The sequence below is a fragment of the Felis catus genome, chromosome B4 (genome assembly GCF_018350175.1).
Source record: "Felis catus isolate Fca126 chromosome B4, F.catus_Fca126_mat1.0, whole genome shotgun sequence".
In the NCBI taxonomy this organism is placed as follows: domain Eukaryota; kingdom Metazoa; phylum Chordata; class Mammalia; order Carnivora; family Felidae; genus Felis; species Felis catus.
The window spans coordinates 36,675,579-36,693,067 of NC_058374.1; the positions used below are offsets into that span (position 1 = coordinate 36,675,579).

The following is a 17,489-nucleotide window of genomic DNA, read 5'->3' on the forward strand; positions in this document are numbered from 1 at the left end:
CCCTGAAAATCAGCCAAAGAGGAAAAGCAACAAGAGAATGTAGAACACACCTTTTCTTTACCATGTTAATCTGTTCATGTCACTAGTGCTTTTCCTTGGTCTCTTTCCAGGGAGTATACTTTTAGTGTCATAAACTTTCACAGCAACTAACAGGAGGAACAGCTCTCTCCACGCTTCAAGCAATCTGCCCAAATATATGCATCCCTCAATTCTGGGGGATTCTTTACACTAAGTTGCTTTGTAGGCTTCAGCAGCTGTAATCTTCTGTATGAGATGCTATTGCTGACAACAATTAGAAAGCCCTAGATCATCCACAGGCAGCAAGGTCTCTGCCATTCTCACCTAAACAATAAAGTCTCACGCCATTTGGTCTGGTGTACTTCTGTATTCATCTATCTAATACACCATCCATATACCATTTCCCAGATGTACCCTTTCAAAGAATACTGCAAAGCCATCCTAAGGCTGACATTTGTGTCTCAGACTATCTTGTGAGTTCAGTGCTGTACATTCTATGTACCTGAAGGTTTTCAGCTCTGATTTAATTAACATGCCCATCTAAACAATCATACTTTTTTGTGCACAACAATAGAGCATCAGGTTCACATGTTACACATGCGTGCGTGCATACACACACACACACACACACACACACACACACACACACACACACAAAATATGCGGTTTGATTACAGGGGCCAGGCTCCTCTAAACTGGAACTCTTGCATCCCAGTGTCTCCTGAAGCAATTACAACTTGTACCTTCTAGGAAAGCAGAGTTGTTTGCCTGGCTGCTTGCCTTATCTGCTCTCATGTTAGTTACTTCACTCATGAAATTTTTGCTAATTAGCCATGGAATTAAAGTAACTTAGATGGTCTTCTGTATCTTATGATCTTACTATGAATCTTATCGACTTGAATATTTCTCCAGAAAAAGCTGCTAGGGCATCTCATACTTTATAGCACTATAATCCAAGCAGACACAGTAGTCTCCATTCTTTACTGCCAGGGAAGGCAATGTGGCTGGCTGTGGCCACAAGCATGACTCATTCAAACACTGTAGCCATAAGCATGTAGGCCCTTAGCTGGTAATGTTAATTACTGGGCATCCAGTTTCAAAGACTGGTGAAAAAAGGCTTTTTCACCCAGAGGCTGTCCTCACCAGAAAGACAGATTTGTATTCCTCACATTATGTGGCTATAAAATGTCTGCATTGTACCAAAAACTCTGTGAGGAAGTACAGAACTATGGAGCAATACTGTGCAGTAGTTAAAAGCATGGGCTCTGGAGACAGACTGGTTTAACTCCAGGCTCTGCAACATTCTAGCTATGAGACCAAGGACAAGCTACTTTGGGGACAGTGTATTTTATGTGATTGTAATAATCCATGTGTCTACCACAGAGGAAACTTGTTCAATAATTATTAACTATTACTATTATTTTTAACTATTACTATTTTCAAGAATCTGTTTCATCATCTATAAAATAGATCTGAATAGATGTAAAATACAAGTTATTCTTGATAATTTTAGCTGACACTCTGATCCCTAAGACATTTTAACCCTATCACTGTGCTTCGCTCCACCACCAACTGTGGATGGTGAGACAACCACTGGATGCGGAGTAATGAGAAAAACAAAGAAGAGCTGGATCAGCAATAGACCAGAGGCTGGTAAATTACAGTCCGTGGACCAAATTTAACACCACTGCCTGTTTTTCTGTAATCCATCTTCTAAGAATGGGTTTTACATTTTCAAATGGTTGAAAAAAATGAGAGGAAGAATATTTGGGTGACATATGGAAATTACATACAAATCAAATTTCAGCATCCATAAATAAAGTTGTATCAGATTGTGAGTCATGCTAATTTATTTACATATTACCTATGGTTGCTTTTAATCTACAAACCTTTACCCAAAACTTTGCCAATCTGTACAATAGATCAATTCCAGACAGTGGGGTAACTATAATATTAGGAAATTCTTATAACTGTCTCACAGATTAGTTAAGAAATAAATAATAACTACCATTAAAAAATTCAATTCATAACTACAATGAGACATCACCTCACTCCTGTCAGAATGGCTAAAATCAAGAACACAAGAGACAGCAAGTATTGGTGAGGATGTGGAGAAAAAGGAACCTTCATGCACTGCTGGTGGGAATGTAGCCTGGTGTAACCACTGTGAAAAATAGATGGAGGTTCTTCAAAAAACTGAAAATAGAACTACCCTACAATCGAGTAATCACATTACTGGGTATTTATCCAAAGAATACAAAAACACTAATTCAAAGGGATACATGCACCCTTATGTTTATTGTAGCACTATTTAAAATAGCCAAATTGTGAAAGCAGCCCAAGTGTCTGAAAGATGAATGGATAAAGAAGATGTGGTGTATATATATATACAATGGACTATTACTCAGCCATAAAACAGAATGAAATCTTGCCATTTGCAGTGACCTAGATGGAGCTAGACAGTATTATGCTAAGCAAAATAAGTCAGTCAGAGAAAGGCAAACACCATATGATTTCACTCATATATGGAATTTAAGAAACAAAACAAATGAGCAAAGGAAAAGAAAAGAGAGAGAGACAAACCAAAACAAAGACTTAACTATAGAGAACACATTGATGGTTACCAGAGGGGAGGAGGTAGGAGGATGAGAAAAATAGGGGATGGGGATTAAAGAGAGTACACTTATCATGATGCAAGAAAAAAAAATATATATATATATAAAAGAATCAATTCATAATGAGTATTATTTGCATCAATAGTGATATTAACATAAAATAAAACGTTGATGTAATAGAAAAGTGAATTTGGCAATAGGCAAATGGAAAAGAAAGGATACTAAAATGATTCAGCAAAATACTAGAATAAGAATATTGAATAAGAATATTGAAAACGTTAGCCATTTTCAATTACATGTATGGAACACTGATAAAGAAATTAAATAGAATTAACTTAGTTTCAGCTCCCGCAAAAATTCAGTGAAAATTCCTTGACACTGGTATATCCTGATTTAAATGTTTGTGAATAGGTCAAATATTTCTATAGAGTCAAACATTCTCAAGGTTAAACAAGCGTGAAACACTAATTGGACCAAAACAGCATCTTGTACTCATTTTCAGTACAGAGCTAAAAGATGGGAGGAATTTTAAAGATCACGTAGGTAATCTATTCCCCTTCTCCTTGCCCTACTTTCTAAATGAAAAATTCAAGACCTGGAGAGGTAACCTGACTTGTAAACATGGTTAGGAGCTATGTTACTCAGCTAGTGGCTGTGGATCACAGCTTGATGCTTCTCCCCTTGGCTTTATTCACTGCTGTTTATTTGAATAGTTCCTGTGGGCAAGTTAACTTCCTAAACCATAACTGGGCTTTTATACTATGTTCTCTATTTTCTAACCCAAAGAAGATTGGAAACGGTTGGAGACATTTCTTAGAAGAACCAAAGTTTCTTGATAATGAATATATTCCCACTTTACTAACTCTTCCATCCTTGCATCTATTCAGGCCTTCAGCATCACTCTCCAAGACAAAATAAGAAGCTAATCTTAACTGACCTTCTCGTTTCCAGTATTCTCTTTCTGTCCATCCTGTACAGATTACATGGCATACTAAGGTCTTCATGATCTACCTGCTGACTGCACCAGCTTTCATGGCTTGCCCTCCTCCTACCCTGATACTCTCTGGTGTTTTAAAATAACTCCAAAATTCTTTTGACATGCCTCTCTTCAAAAAGTAGAGCCTGAGATACTCTACTCCATTAAATGTGGGATGGTCTTAGTGACTTGCTTCTAAGAAACAGAATATGGTAAGAGTGCTGGTATGTACCCTCTGATTCTAGGTCACAGAAGGCATTTGTGGCTTCTTCCTTATTCTCTTCTCCAGATTCATTCATTTTGGCTGAAGTTGGCCACCATGTCACGAGGATATTCCAGCAGCCTTATGGAGAGACCCATACAGGGAGGAACTGAAGGCTCTTGCCAACAGCCAACATGAGCTGTAGATGAGCCATCTTGAAACTGAATGCTCCATTCCCAGTCAAGCTTTTGGATAACTGCAGTCCCAACTGACATCTTGACTGTAACCCCATGAGACTCTAAGTAAGGACTACCCAGCTAAGTGGCTCCTGAATTCCTGACCCACAGATACCTCTGAGATAACAAAGGCTTATTATCTTTTATGCTGACAAGTTGGGGTTAATATGTTATGTAGAAATAATTAATTACACCTTAAGCATTATCCACAGTGAACTACTAAGAGTATACCAAATTTGTTGTGCTGTTTATGCTTCCTTGTCTAAAATTATATCTGTTTGGCAAATGAGAACTGCTCCTTCAAGAGGCAGCTCACTGTTACCTTCTCTGTGAAACCTTGAGTTTCTTGGAGAGGCCTGGGTTTTCCTACTGTACCTTGTATAATTTTTTCTGTTGGAGAAAATGTGGTTTAATATTTGTTTTACAGTCTTGAAACATATATTTTAATCCATATACCTAGTGCAGTATTTGGATTGGAAGTAGACTCCCAAAAAATATTTTTGACTTAATTTTCTCATTTCAGTCAGTTTTAAACCAAACAATAAAAACCTCAAACCACACTTATGGAATTATTCTATGTGAACTTAGGACCCAGATGTCAATGATAAAGGAGTATGGAGAATGTGCTTTTCAGCTTGTTAAAACATGAAGTGAGGGATAAACATTCTGATTCAATTTCTGGAGGATATAACAATATGAATGTTAGATTCTAAATAGTGACCCACCAACAAAATGACTATGAAAATTTAAGCATTTAAGATGTTTTCACTTAATATCCAAAATGACAAAAGCAAAATTTGAATAACTTATTTTATATTCACATGAAAAGGAACGCAGACAGTCCAAGTGCTTTCTAGGTTTGCCAAATCCCTCCTCATACAAAAAGTTTGTAATTCTAGTCTTGAAATTGAGGAAGAAAGAGTGGTACATATTCAATGTTGACTATCTTTCAATGAAAAGAAATGAAGTCTTGCTAACAAGTGGTTTGCCTTAAAACCTGAATTTTCACCAAAAAGAACCAGCCATCTGTTTCAAATATTTTAAAGACTAAGCCCCATTTTGTGCTCTGCTTTGATCTCCCAGGATAATAGGAAGACAGTGATACAGTCCAGCTACACCTCAATCAAGTGTGCTCATTTAATTTATCCCAGAAATGCTAACTGCCAAATCCAGCTGGAAACTTTAGCCTCGTCATCTTCGGATCAGGAAGAAGGAGGAAGACACATCAATGGAGAATAACTCTTTTGTTTTGGTTGATGATGCATTTTTGTATTTCAGAAAATATTCCTTTAACCCAAAACAGATAGTAATCCTAAAGACAGAGAGAATGTATAGAAAATAACAAATTAGTGAGAAGCTGAGGACAAGTTAATGAAAGGAATACTGTAGAACCCTATTGTAACAAGATTGTTGTTTAATAGTTCAGATAAAATGTGATTCAAATCATGTCCTCCAAAACATAACTCCACAAAATAAAAATGTCATATAATAGGCAACTGCTAAGCCTGTCTTCCAAAACTATTAAAAGGGGGCCCTATCATATGGTAACTGGTGGGTGTGCATGGTGAACTTAATGGCATATTCTAGAATGTGCACTAGATACTGACTGGAGCTAGATCAGTCTGGAAAACTGATACACATGAATAGAGTCAGATTATAGGATAAATAACCTGTTAAGGTACAGAAGAATTTAAAAGATTAAAAATATCTGGTACTAATGCATAAAAACTTAAACAAATTATATGCAACTTCCCTTTATGGTAAAAACTCACCAGCTTTTTCATTTGATAAATATATACTGAGCTCTGCAGGGTCTCCACATTTTCAGATGACTGTGAAAATCAACTGAGATGTGAAAACTTTTATTTTGCACAAAGTGTAAGGGTATTTTTATTGTCCAGGAAGAATGTCTCAATCACAAACTGCACCTCAAACAGGAGAAAGACAGCTCTTCCCCATTAGTCAAATGCTCATAATCATTAAGATAAGGACCAATGGTGGGGCACCCATGTGGCTCAGTCGGTTAAGCGTCCAACTTTGGCTCAGGTCATGATCTTGCGGTTTGTGGGTTTGAGCCCCACATCGGGCTCTGTGCTGACAGCTTGGAGCCTGGAGCCTGCTTTGGGTTCTGTGTCTCCCCCATGCTCTGCCCCTCCCCCCACTTGCATTCTGTCTTTCTCAAAAAAAATAAATAAAACACTTAGAAAAAGAATTTTTAAAAGGATCTGAGAGCATATGTTCCAGAAACATTTAAAATACCGTAGTTCTGAGTCTAAGAAATAAATCACATGAGTCACAGGACAATGTCACCTTAAATCATTCAGTAGAAACTATAAAAATGTAGGATGTACCTATGGAACAGTATAAAATGATGTCTTAAGAATACATCAAGAGAAAGGTTTCTCTCCCAAATTACTTACAACTTTCTCATGTAGTCTAAGAGGTCTTTGCCTCTGTGGAACTTACGTAATTTTCAAGTGTGTCCAGAATTACTTTAGACTCCAGTATAGAGGTGGTGGTTTCTACTTCTTACTATTGCCTGAAAATCACCTTCAGGTCAGAAAACTCCAGAAGAAGAAGACACCTGCCATCATGGGGTGCTCCTTAAAGGTAATCAGGTCTGACTTAATATGTATGGCTAACATCCCATGCCTTGAGGCCTTGGAGAGGTACCTATATTGTTGCTCAGGTACTACTAGTAAACTTTAACAATTCAATTAGAGATTCAGAAAAGAAGATTAATTTCTTTTGCTGCAGGAAAAAATAATTACTAGGATTGTGGGTTACCTGTGCAATTAAAGTAATGTTACTCTAGGGGCGCCTGGGTGGCTTGGTTGGCTAAGCGTCCGACTTCGGCTCAGGTCATGATCTCACGGTCCGTGAGTTTGAGCCCCGCGTCGGGCTCTGTGCTGACAGCTCAGAGCCTGGAGCCTGTTTCAGATTCTGTGTCTCCCTCTCTCTCTGCTCCTCCCCTGTTCATGCTCTGTCTCTCTCTGTCTCAAAAATAAATAAACATTAAAAAAAAAATTAAAAAAAAAAAGTAATGTTACTCTATTAGGAGGCAGGAAAAATCTATAAAATAAATAGTAGCATCAATGGATCTCATAAATATTCCAGGGTTGTATCACAGCCACTAAGAATGTCTTTGCTACTGTCATTTATTTAGCACTTCCTACTGCCAGGCAAAGGGTTAAGTGCACTAAATACCTTATTATATTTAATCTGCACAACAGCCTTTGCTGCAGGTTTTATTATTGCCATTTAACAAATGAGGAACACTTAGAGAAGAGGTTAAGTGATTTGTGGGAAATTACATAGCTACTGAGCAGCATTCAAATTAGGTCTAAAGACAAACACCCTTTACCACCAAGGTAAAAGGCCATAAAAATAATATAACTGCCTTATAAAGGACACAAAAGAAAAAATATTTTGTCAGTTTCATAGGTGGGATATAATAGTACATTAAAAAAAAATTTTTTTTTAACATTTATTTTTGAGACAGAGAGAGAGCATGAACAGGGGAGGGTCAAAGAAAGAGGGAGACACAGAATCTGAAACAGGCTCCAGGCTCTGAGCTGTCAGCACAGAGCCCGATGCGGGGCTCAAACCCACGGACCGCGAGATCATGACCTGAGCCGAAGACGGACGCTTAACCGACTGAGCCACCCAGGTGCCCCATAATAGTACATTTTTAAGAAAGTAGAAATTTTTTTCTTTTTTTAATTAAAAAAATTTTTTTTTCATTTATTTATTTTTGAGAGACAGAGTGTGAGCAGGGGAGTGGCAGAGAGAGAAGGAGACATAGAATCTGAAACAGGCTCCAGACTCTGAGCTGTCAGTACAGAGCCCCACGCAGGGCTTGAACTCACAAACCGTAAGATCATGACCTGAGCCAAAGTCAGACACTTAACCAACTGAGCCACCCAGGCACCCCAGAAAGTAGAAATTTTTAAGTGCACTAGTGTGCATGTATCACAGTTATGACAATACCTAAGAAAGAAATACCTAAGAAAATACCTAAGAAAAACAATAACACTGGACTATGAGACAAGAGAATGTTAACTGAGATTGCATCAGAGTGGTGGGATTATGGGTAATTCTTTCCCTTTCGAAGTTAAGTGATTAGTGTTGACTACAAATCCAATTTTTCTCAATCTGCCTTCCTTAAGACTCCTAGTTCTCACACAAAGAAAGTCCCCACACAGTCATTTATGCACAGAAGTGTGCATTCTGACAAGTAGAGAGAAGAGAGTATATATAAATCTAGGAGATACAGTGAGACCTATTCCTTTCCTGTCTGCTGCTGGAATGGGGAAATGGGGCTGGGCATGCCTCTATCTATCTTCATGGTCATCCAGTTCTGGAAGACCATCTAGGCTTTAAGGGAAAAAAAAAAAAAAAAAGTGAAAGGCCAGGGAGGGGGGAAGTTCTGAGATACTTCTAGGTTGGTGACCAGTTATCAGAGAAATCCTAATCGGGAAGAAGATGTATAAATTCACCAGGAGTACCAGTGTGTTGTGGCTCCTGGGGGCCTAAATACCCTAGTGGGCTTTTAGAAGGAGAGCAGAGGCAGCCATCTTGAAGGAATCCCAACAGTTATAATACCTCTACAGCAGAAAAATGTTTTCATGAGAAAAAGCGGAGCTCTTGGGTGCTTGCTTCCAAGATGACCATGGAAAGAAGAAACAATTATCATGAAGAAAAAGGGCCGCCAACATTATGTGCAGCTTGTTCATTGCACCCACTGTGCCTGATGTGTGCCCAAGGACTAGGCCATTAAAACGTTCATGGTTTGAAACACAGCAGAGGCTATAGCTATCAGGACATTTCTGAAGCAAGGGTCTTTCACACCTTTATGCTTCTCAAGCTCTAAGTGAAACTACATTACTGCAGGAGTTGTGCCATTTGTAGCAAGGTAGTAGGGTATGACTTTTGTGAAGCCCAGAAGGACCAAACACCCCCTAATGGGATTTAGATCTGCAGGTGCTACCCCATCACCTCTGCCAAAGCCAATGTAAGGAGGTGAGTTTTTAAGTCTGAAGAAAAGCTATCCTCTGGAAAACAAATAAAATGGAAATCATACTTTAAAAAAAGGAAAGAAAAAGAAAAACATTGAAGATAAAATCTGGTTCAGTCACAAATCATTCTAAATCATGAAGGAAGAAAGAATGGTAAGCTGAATTTAGAAGTACAAAGGTACACAAAACAGTGAAAAAACTGGGGAATGATTACAGTTAGTAAATAAAAGCAGTATTCTATTTCTATGATAATGTTGATAGAGCTTTCATATTGTAGCTAGCATGCATTACTTTATCTTACTATATCAACTATTACAGTCCACAAAGCGTGTAACATAGTTATAGTCTGAATTTGGCAAAAACTGTAGTCTAGAGCAAAGGTTCTAGAATTCTGAGAGTATCTGCAGGCTATCACAAAGCACATTGACTTCAGAAAATGTTGACTAACGCTAAAAATACAGAAAGTTGGTGTTTAAAATACAGAGATTTGGTGTCAAACAACTATATCCTTTTCCCATCAGCATTCCTTTGATGTATCTGTAAAAAATGTTCTAAAACTAAAAATGAAGACTGCCTGTGTTACACTTCAAATACCACACAAAAGCTATCTGAAGTGAATGCTGGCTGTGCACCTACTATTTGCATAGCAGCTTATGGACTTATAAACACCTTTCACACTCACTACACTGCCTTAAGAGAAATAGGACAGTTATCATCACACTCATTTTAGAGATGAATAAACTAAGGATCTAAGAGGTTAATGAATTACTTAAAATATCTGACCTTCATTTAATGTTTTTTTAATTATACAAACAGCTGTCTACATTTTTCTTGGATAATTCATGTGAAACAGAAAAGACATATTTGAAGTTTGAGGAATTTAATATCTAAGGGCCAGAAAAATGATAGTTGATCCTAACAGTCAGTCTGTCAGAGAAAAAACAACTTTGGCAGTTGAAAGGTTGTGCTAAAAACCTAACAGCTCTGTCCAAGTCATATAAACAGATCAACATTGTCCCACAGTTATTCTGGAAAGGCCAAAACACATCAAGGAGGAATGATGTGAACCTTTGTTCACAGAGGAGTGATTATTTTTGTGACAAATTCTTTTTGTTTCACTCTTTGCTGTGAGATAAGGCTGAGCAGGTATAGATGACTGGCACCTCTCTTAGTTGAATAAAAGAGTCAGGATCTGGTGAGGCTGGTGAGAACACTGGTATACAATGCTTGGTTCTCTGCTCTGTTTATCAAGGGCTCTTATAAGTTTGGGGGAAAGAGGACAGCAGGAAGTAGAAGCGGAAGCATCCACTCTTGCAGGAAAATATTACTATCCCCACAGGACAAGTAGCAAAATCACATACCAAAAAGTACTCTCACTCCCAACTATTAAACACAATTCAGTATAAGTGCCTTAACAAAATTATATACATGTACCCTTTTATAGAAGAGAAATACCACTTTGAAAGAAATAATTCCTGACAGCAAACAATCTTAATTTTCCTCTAGTCTAAGCAGAAAAGTGCTATTCCAAAGCTAAAAAGAGATTAACAACCAATTCAACAGAAAGAAAAGAAAAGAAAAGTTTCTTAGGTTTTAAAGATTCAAATAAAAGCTTCTTGAGGTCCCAAGCCATTCTGGTATTTTCTCTGGCTATGGGTTAGTGAGTTACTGTTGACCTGTGAAGTATATATATCATCAGCTCTTCTCATGACATAATGTTTCAGCAGATGGCCAGTAAAGAAAATCACAGGGGACTACTTCAATGTTTACTTTATTTCTCTTTAAAATGTTAAAACCAATCTAAGAGGGAAGTTCATAGTGATAAATGCCTACCTCAAAAGACAAGAAAAATCTCAAATAAACAATCTAACTTTACACCTCAAGGGGCTAGAAAAAGGACAAATAAAGGCCAAAGTTAATAGAAGGAGGAAATGCTGAAGATCAGAGCAGAAATAAAGGAAATAGAAACCAAAAAGACAATAGAAAAGATCAATGAAACTAAGAGCTGGTGTTTTGAAGTGACAAACAACAGCTAGACTCTCCAAGGAAGAAAAGAGAGAGGATTTAAATAAATAAAATCAGAAATAAAGGAGGAGATGTTACAACTGATACCACAGAAATACAAAGGCTCATAAGAGACTACTAGGAACAATTATATGCCAACAAATTGGATAACCTAGAAGAAAAGGATACATTCCTATAAACGTACAACCTATCAAGTTTGAATAATGAAGAAATAGAAAATCTAAACAGACCAATATTGAGTAAGGAGATTGAATCAGTCATCAAAAATCTCCCCAAACAGAAAAGCCTGGGACCAGATGGTTTCACTGGTGCATTCTACCAAACATTTAAAGAATTAACAGCAATTCTTCTCAAACTCTCCCAAAAAACAGAAGAAGGGAAACTCTTGAAAACTCATTTTATGAGGCCAGTATTACCCTGATACCAAAACTAGAAGAAAACAGAAATGCCACAAGAAAGAAAATAATTATAAGCCAATATCTCTGATGAACATAGACACACACACACACACACACACACACACACACACACACACACAAATCTCAAGAAAATATTAGCAAACTGAATTCAACAATACATTAAAAGGATCGCATCTTGGATCTGGTGGGATTTATTCCAGGGGTACAAGGATACTTCAACGCCTGCAAGTCAGTCAATGCAATACACTGTTAACAAAATGAAGGATAAAATGATGATAGTCATCTCAATAGAGGCAGAAAAAGCATTTGACCATATTAAACATCCATTTGTGATAAACTCTCAACTAAGTGGGTATAGAGGGAACACACATCAACATAATAAAGGTCATATATGACAAGTCCACAGTTAACATATTCAGTAACAAAAAGCTGAGAGCGCTTCCTGTAAGATCAGGACAAAACAAGAATGTCTATTTTTACCAGGGCTCCTGGGTGGCTCAGTGGGTTAAGCGTCCGGCTTCAGCTCAGGTCATGATCTCACAGCTTGTGAGCTCGAGCCCTGTGTTGGGCTCTGCGTTGTCAGCACAGAGCCTGCTTCGGATCCTCTGTCTCCCTCTCTCTCTGCCTCTTCCTAGCTTGCACACACACTCGCTCTCTCTCAAAAATAAATAAACATTAAAAAAAAAAGAATGTCTATTTTTACCACATTTTTTTTAGTATTGGAAGTCCTAGCCAAAGCAATTAGGCAAGAAAAAGATATAAAAGCCAACCAAATCAAAAAGGAAGATGTAAAACTGTTATTATTTGCAGATGACATATTATGTATAGAACACCCTAAAGACTGTGCCAAAAAATTGTTAGAATACATGAATTCTGTAAAGTTGTAGGATACAAAATCAATACGCAAAAACCTGTTGTGTTTCTGTACACTAATAATAAACTATCAGAAAGAGAAATTAAGAAAACAATCTTGTCTACAATTACATCGAGAAGAGGGGCACCTAGGTGGCTCAGTTGATTAAGCATCCAACTTCGGCTCAGGTCATGATCTCATAGTTTGTGGGTTCAAGCCCTGTGTCGGGCCCTGCGCTGACAACTCAGAGCCTGGAGACTGCTTTGGATTCTGTGTGTGTGTGTGTGTGTGTGTGTGTGTGTGTGTGTGTGTGTGTGAGAGAGAGTGTGTGTGTGTCTCTGCCCCTCCCCCACTTGTGCTCTCTCAAAAATAAATAAATGTTAAAAAAAAAAAAGAATAACATACCTAGGAATAAATTTAACTAAGAAGGTAAAAGACCTGTATACTGAATACTGTAAGTCATTAATGAAAGAAATCAAAGAAGACACAAATAAATGGAAAGATATTCCATGCTCAAGGGCGGGAAGAACTGATATTATTAAAATGTCCAAACTATAGAAAGCAATCTAACCCATGGATTCAATGCAATCCTTATTTAAATACCAATGACATTTTTCACAGAAATAGAATAAATAATCTTAAAATTTCTAAGGACCCATAAAAGGTCATGAATTATCTAAAAGTAATCTTTTTTTTTTTTTTAACATTTATTCATTTTTGAGAGGCAGAGCATGAGTAGAGGAGGGGCAGAGAGAGAGGGAGACACAGAATCCAAAGCTAGCTCCAGGCTCTGAGCTGTCAGCATAGAGCCTGATGCAGGGCTCGAACTCATGGACCGTGAGATCATGACCTAAGCTGAAGTCAGACGCTTAACTGACTGAGCCACCCAGGCGCCCCTATCTAAAAATAATCTTGAGAGAGGTGCCCAGGTGGCTCAGTCAGTTAAGCATCCGACTCTTGATTTTGGCTCAGGTCATGATCTCACGATTCAGTTCGTAAATTCTAGCCCCATGTTGGGCTCTGTGCCAACAGACAGGAGCCTGCTTGGGATTCTCTGTCTCCTTCCCTCTCTGACCCTCTCTCTCTCTAAAGTAGATAAATAAACATTAAAGAAAAGAAGAAAAGCAATCTTGAGAAAAATTAAAGCTGGAGAAAGTCAATATTCAAGAAGTATTCATTGAATGCCTGTTAATTTGCCAGACAACACTTAAGTGACCTCTACTGTCACTTTACATTGCTCCCTGTTGGTTTAAGACTAATAATTTAAAGACAAAGGGTATTATTAGAAATAAGGATATTTCATAATGACAAGAAGAATAGTTTAATAAGAGTACAATCAGGGGCGCCTGGGTGGCGCAGTCGGTTAAGCATCCGACTTCAGCCAGGTCACGATCTCGCGGTCTGTGAGTTCGAGCCCCGCGTCGGGCTGTGGGCTGATGGCTCCGAGCCTGGAGCCTGTTTCCGATTCTGTGTCTCTCTCTCTCTCTGCCCCTCCCCCGTTCATGCTCTGTCTCTCTCTGTCCCAAAAATAAATAAAAACGTTGAAAAAAAAATTAAAAAAAAAAAAATAAATAAGAGTACAATCATAAATGGGTATGCAAATAATAACAATGTCAAAATATATGAAGCAAAAATCGAAGAATTCAAAGGACAAATACAAAAATTCCAATTATACTTGAATATTTTAATATTTCTTTCTCAGCAACTGATAGACATCTCCATCTCATAAGTTTTTGGTAAAGTCATGCAATTTGTGAGCAATTTTATCAACCACCTGGACCTAACTGATATTTATAGAACACTATATGCAATAACTAAAGAATACCATTCCTTTCAGGAGCACATGTATTTTCATCAACATGGACTGTATTCTGGGACATAAAATGAAAGCCTCAGAAAATATAAAATATTAAAATAATACAAAGTATATTCTCTGATCACAATGAGGTTCACCTGGAAATCAATAAAAATATGACCCAATTTGCAATTAGACACTTTAGCAAATCTGTAGGAAGAAGAGAAAATATTTTAAACTAAATAATAATAAAACTGCCAGGATAAGTGAGGTAAGCAAAACTGTAAGGTATTTCAATATAAAAAACAACAACTGTATTTTTATATATTTGCAGCAAACAACTGAAATAAAACATTGTCGATACAAGTTAAAGAAGATCTAATTAAATGGAGAACTATACTATGTTCATGGTTTGAAAGACTTAATAGTGTTAAAATGTCAACTATCCCCAAACTAGTTTACAGAATCAATGCAATCTAAATACCCTCCCTGCATGATTTGTCATAGAAACTGACAGATTAAAATCTATATGAAAATGCAAACAATCTGAAATAACTATAACAACTTTAATAAAGACTAACAATTTGATGCGGTACCTGGGTGACTCAGTCAGTTAAGTGTCCAACTCTTGATTTTGGCTCAGGTCATGACCTCATGGTTTGTGAGTTCAAGCCCTGCATTGGACTCTGCCCTGACAGTGTGGAGCCTACTTGAGATTCTCTCTCTTCCTCTCTCTCTCTGCCCCTTCCCCACTTGTGCTCTCTCAAAATGAATAAATAAACTTAAAAAAAAAAGATTAACAATTTGAAAGACTTACACTACCTGATTTTAACATATTATGAAACTATAGCAAGCAATTAAGGCAGCGTGGTAATATAAAACAGAAGAGGCACAAACATAGACACATATTTACATCTTTGATTTTTTTTACAAAGGTGCACAGGAATTCTATAGAGAAAGAATAGTATTTAAGAACAACTGGATATGCATTTGGGGAAAAAAAAGAAACTTGACCCCTTACCTTACCAAAATATATCAAACCTAGAGGTGGATTACAGAACTAAATGTAGACACAAAATGATAAAGTGTCTGGAAAAAGGAAAAAAAAACCAGAATATTTTAGCTCTTATGTGTTAGGCAAAAGTTTCTTAGAAACTAGAAAGCAATAACCATTAGAAACTGATAAATTAGACTTCAGTAAATTAAAGACCTGATAATGAAAAAATACCATTAAAAAACTGAACACACATGCCACAGACTAGGAGAAAATATTTGCAAGATATGTATCTCAAAAAGGACTGGTATCTAAACCATATAAAGAATGCTTACAACTTAATAAAACAAAAATTCAATTAAAAATAAAAATGTGAACAGATGCTTCAGAAAGGAAAACATGCAAATAGCCAGTCAGCACATGACAAAGTGCTCATCACTAATCAGTGACAGAATTAAAATGAAAACCACAATGAAATACCTGTATACAGCCATAAAAATGGTCAAAATAAAAAAAAAAAAAAAAAAAGGAAAGTATCAAATGTTTAGAAGGATGTGGAACAACCAGAAGTCTCATTTGTTGCTGGTGGGAGCAAAAAATATGATATAACCACTTTGAAAAAGTGGCAGTTTCTTATAAAACTCAAGAGATACCTATCAAATAACAAAGGTAAGTCCATTTGTAGGTAGTTACCTGAAGAAATACAGGCATCTGTCCACCTAAAGATGTGTTTAAGAATAGTTTTATCCATAATTGCCCCAAACTGGAGACAGGCCAGACATGAAAGAGATCTAAATGAACTGTGATCAGTCACCACACAATGGAATACAACTAAGCAATAAAAATGAACTACATCTACAATTAAAAAAATGAATGATTTTATTTTTTATTTTATTTTATTCTAGTGTAGTTAATGTACAGTGTTGTAATAGTTTCAGGTGTACAATACAGTGATTCAAAAACTGTATACATTAGTCAGTGCTCATCATGATAAGTGTACTCTTAATCTTCACCTATATCACCCATCCTCTCACCCATCTCTCTGCTGGTAACTACCAGTGTGTTCTCTATAGTTAAGGGTCTGTTTTTTGGTTTGTCTCTTTTTTTTCCCCCTTTATTCATTTGTTTCTTCAATTCCACAGATGAGTGAAATCATATGGTATTTTTCTTTCTCTGGCTTATTTAGCTTAGCATAATACTCTCTAGATCCATCCATGGTACTGCAAATGATAAAATTTCATTATTTTTTTATGGCTGAATAATATTCTATTGTATATATATACCATATATTCTTTATCTATTCATCTGTTGATGGACACTTGGGCTACTTTCATAATTTGGCTATATTGCAAATGTTGCACTAAACACAGGGGTACATAAATCCCTTTGAATTAGTGTTTTGTATTCTTTGGCTAAATACCCAGGAGTGTGATTACTGGATTGTAGGGTAGCTCTATTTTTAATTTTTGAAAAACCTCTGTATTGTTTTTTACTGTGGGTGCGCCAGTTTGTATTCCCACCAACAGTGCATGAGGGTTCCTTTTTTTCCCACGTCCTTCTAACACTTGTTATTTCTTGAGATTTTGATTTTACCTATTCTAACAGGTGTGAAGTGATATCTCATTGTGGTTTTGATTTGCATTTCCCTGATAATGAGTGATGTTGAGCATCTTTTCATGTGTCTGAGGGGCATCTGGAGGTCTTCTTTGGAGAAATGTCTGTTCATGTCTTTTGCCCATTTTTTAATTGGATTATTTATTTTTTTAGTGTTGAGTTATGTGTAAGTTCTTTACATCTTTTGGATACCCCTTATCAGATATGTCATTTGCAAACATCTCCCATTCAGTAGGATGTCTTTTAGTTTTGTTGGTTGTTTCTTTGCTGTGAAGAAGCTTTTAATTTTGATGTAGTCCCAATAGTTTATTTTTGTTTTTATTTCCCTTGTCTAAGGAGACATATCTAAAATGATGTTGGTACATTCGATGTCAAAGACCTGTGCTCTCTTCAAGGACTTTTATGGTTTCAGGTCTCACATATAGGTCCTTACTCAAAAAAAATGAATGAAATTTAAATGTATTATGCTGAGTAAAATAAATCTTACACAAGAGGACAGACTGTATGATACCATTTATATGTGGTTCTAGAACAGGCAAATTAATTTATGTCAAGCAAACACACAAACATTAACTGTGTTTGCTTCTAGGTATGAGTACGTAGGTACAGACTGGGCAACGACAAGAGGTGAGAGAAAATTTTCTTGGGAGATGTTAATATTCTGTATCAGGGCCTGGCAAGCAACAATGACCAAATGATCTAAATCCAGACAGCCGTTATTTTT

The 17,489-nt window shown here is 36.8% G+C and overlaps 1 protein-coding gene and 1 pseudogene across 13 annotated transcripts in view; one reads left to right on the forward strand and one right to left on the reverse strand.

Annotated features, from left to right (window-relative positions):
* Positions 1-17,489, reverse strand: part of ERC1 (ELKS/RAB6-interacting/CAST family member 1) — a 515,425-nt gene that overhangs the window by 57,233 nt on the left and 440,703 nt on the right. The gene's annotated exons all lie outside the window — the stretch shown is intronic.
* Positions 8,714-9,065, forward strand: LOC123386508 (annotated as a pseudogene).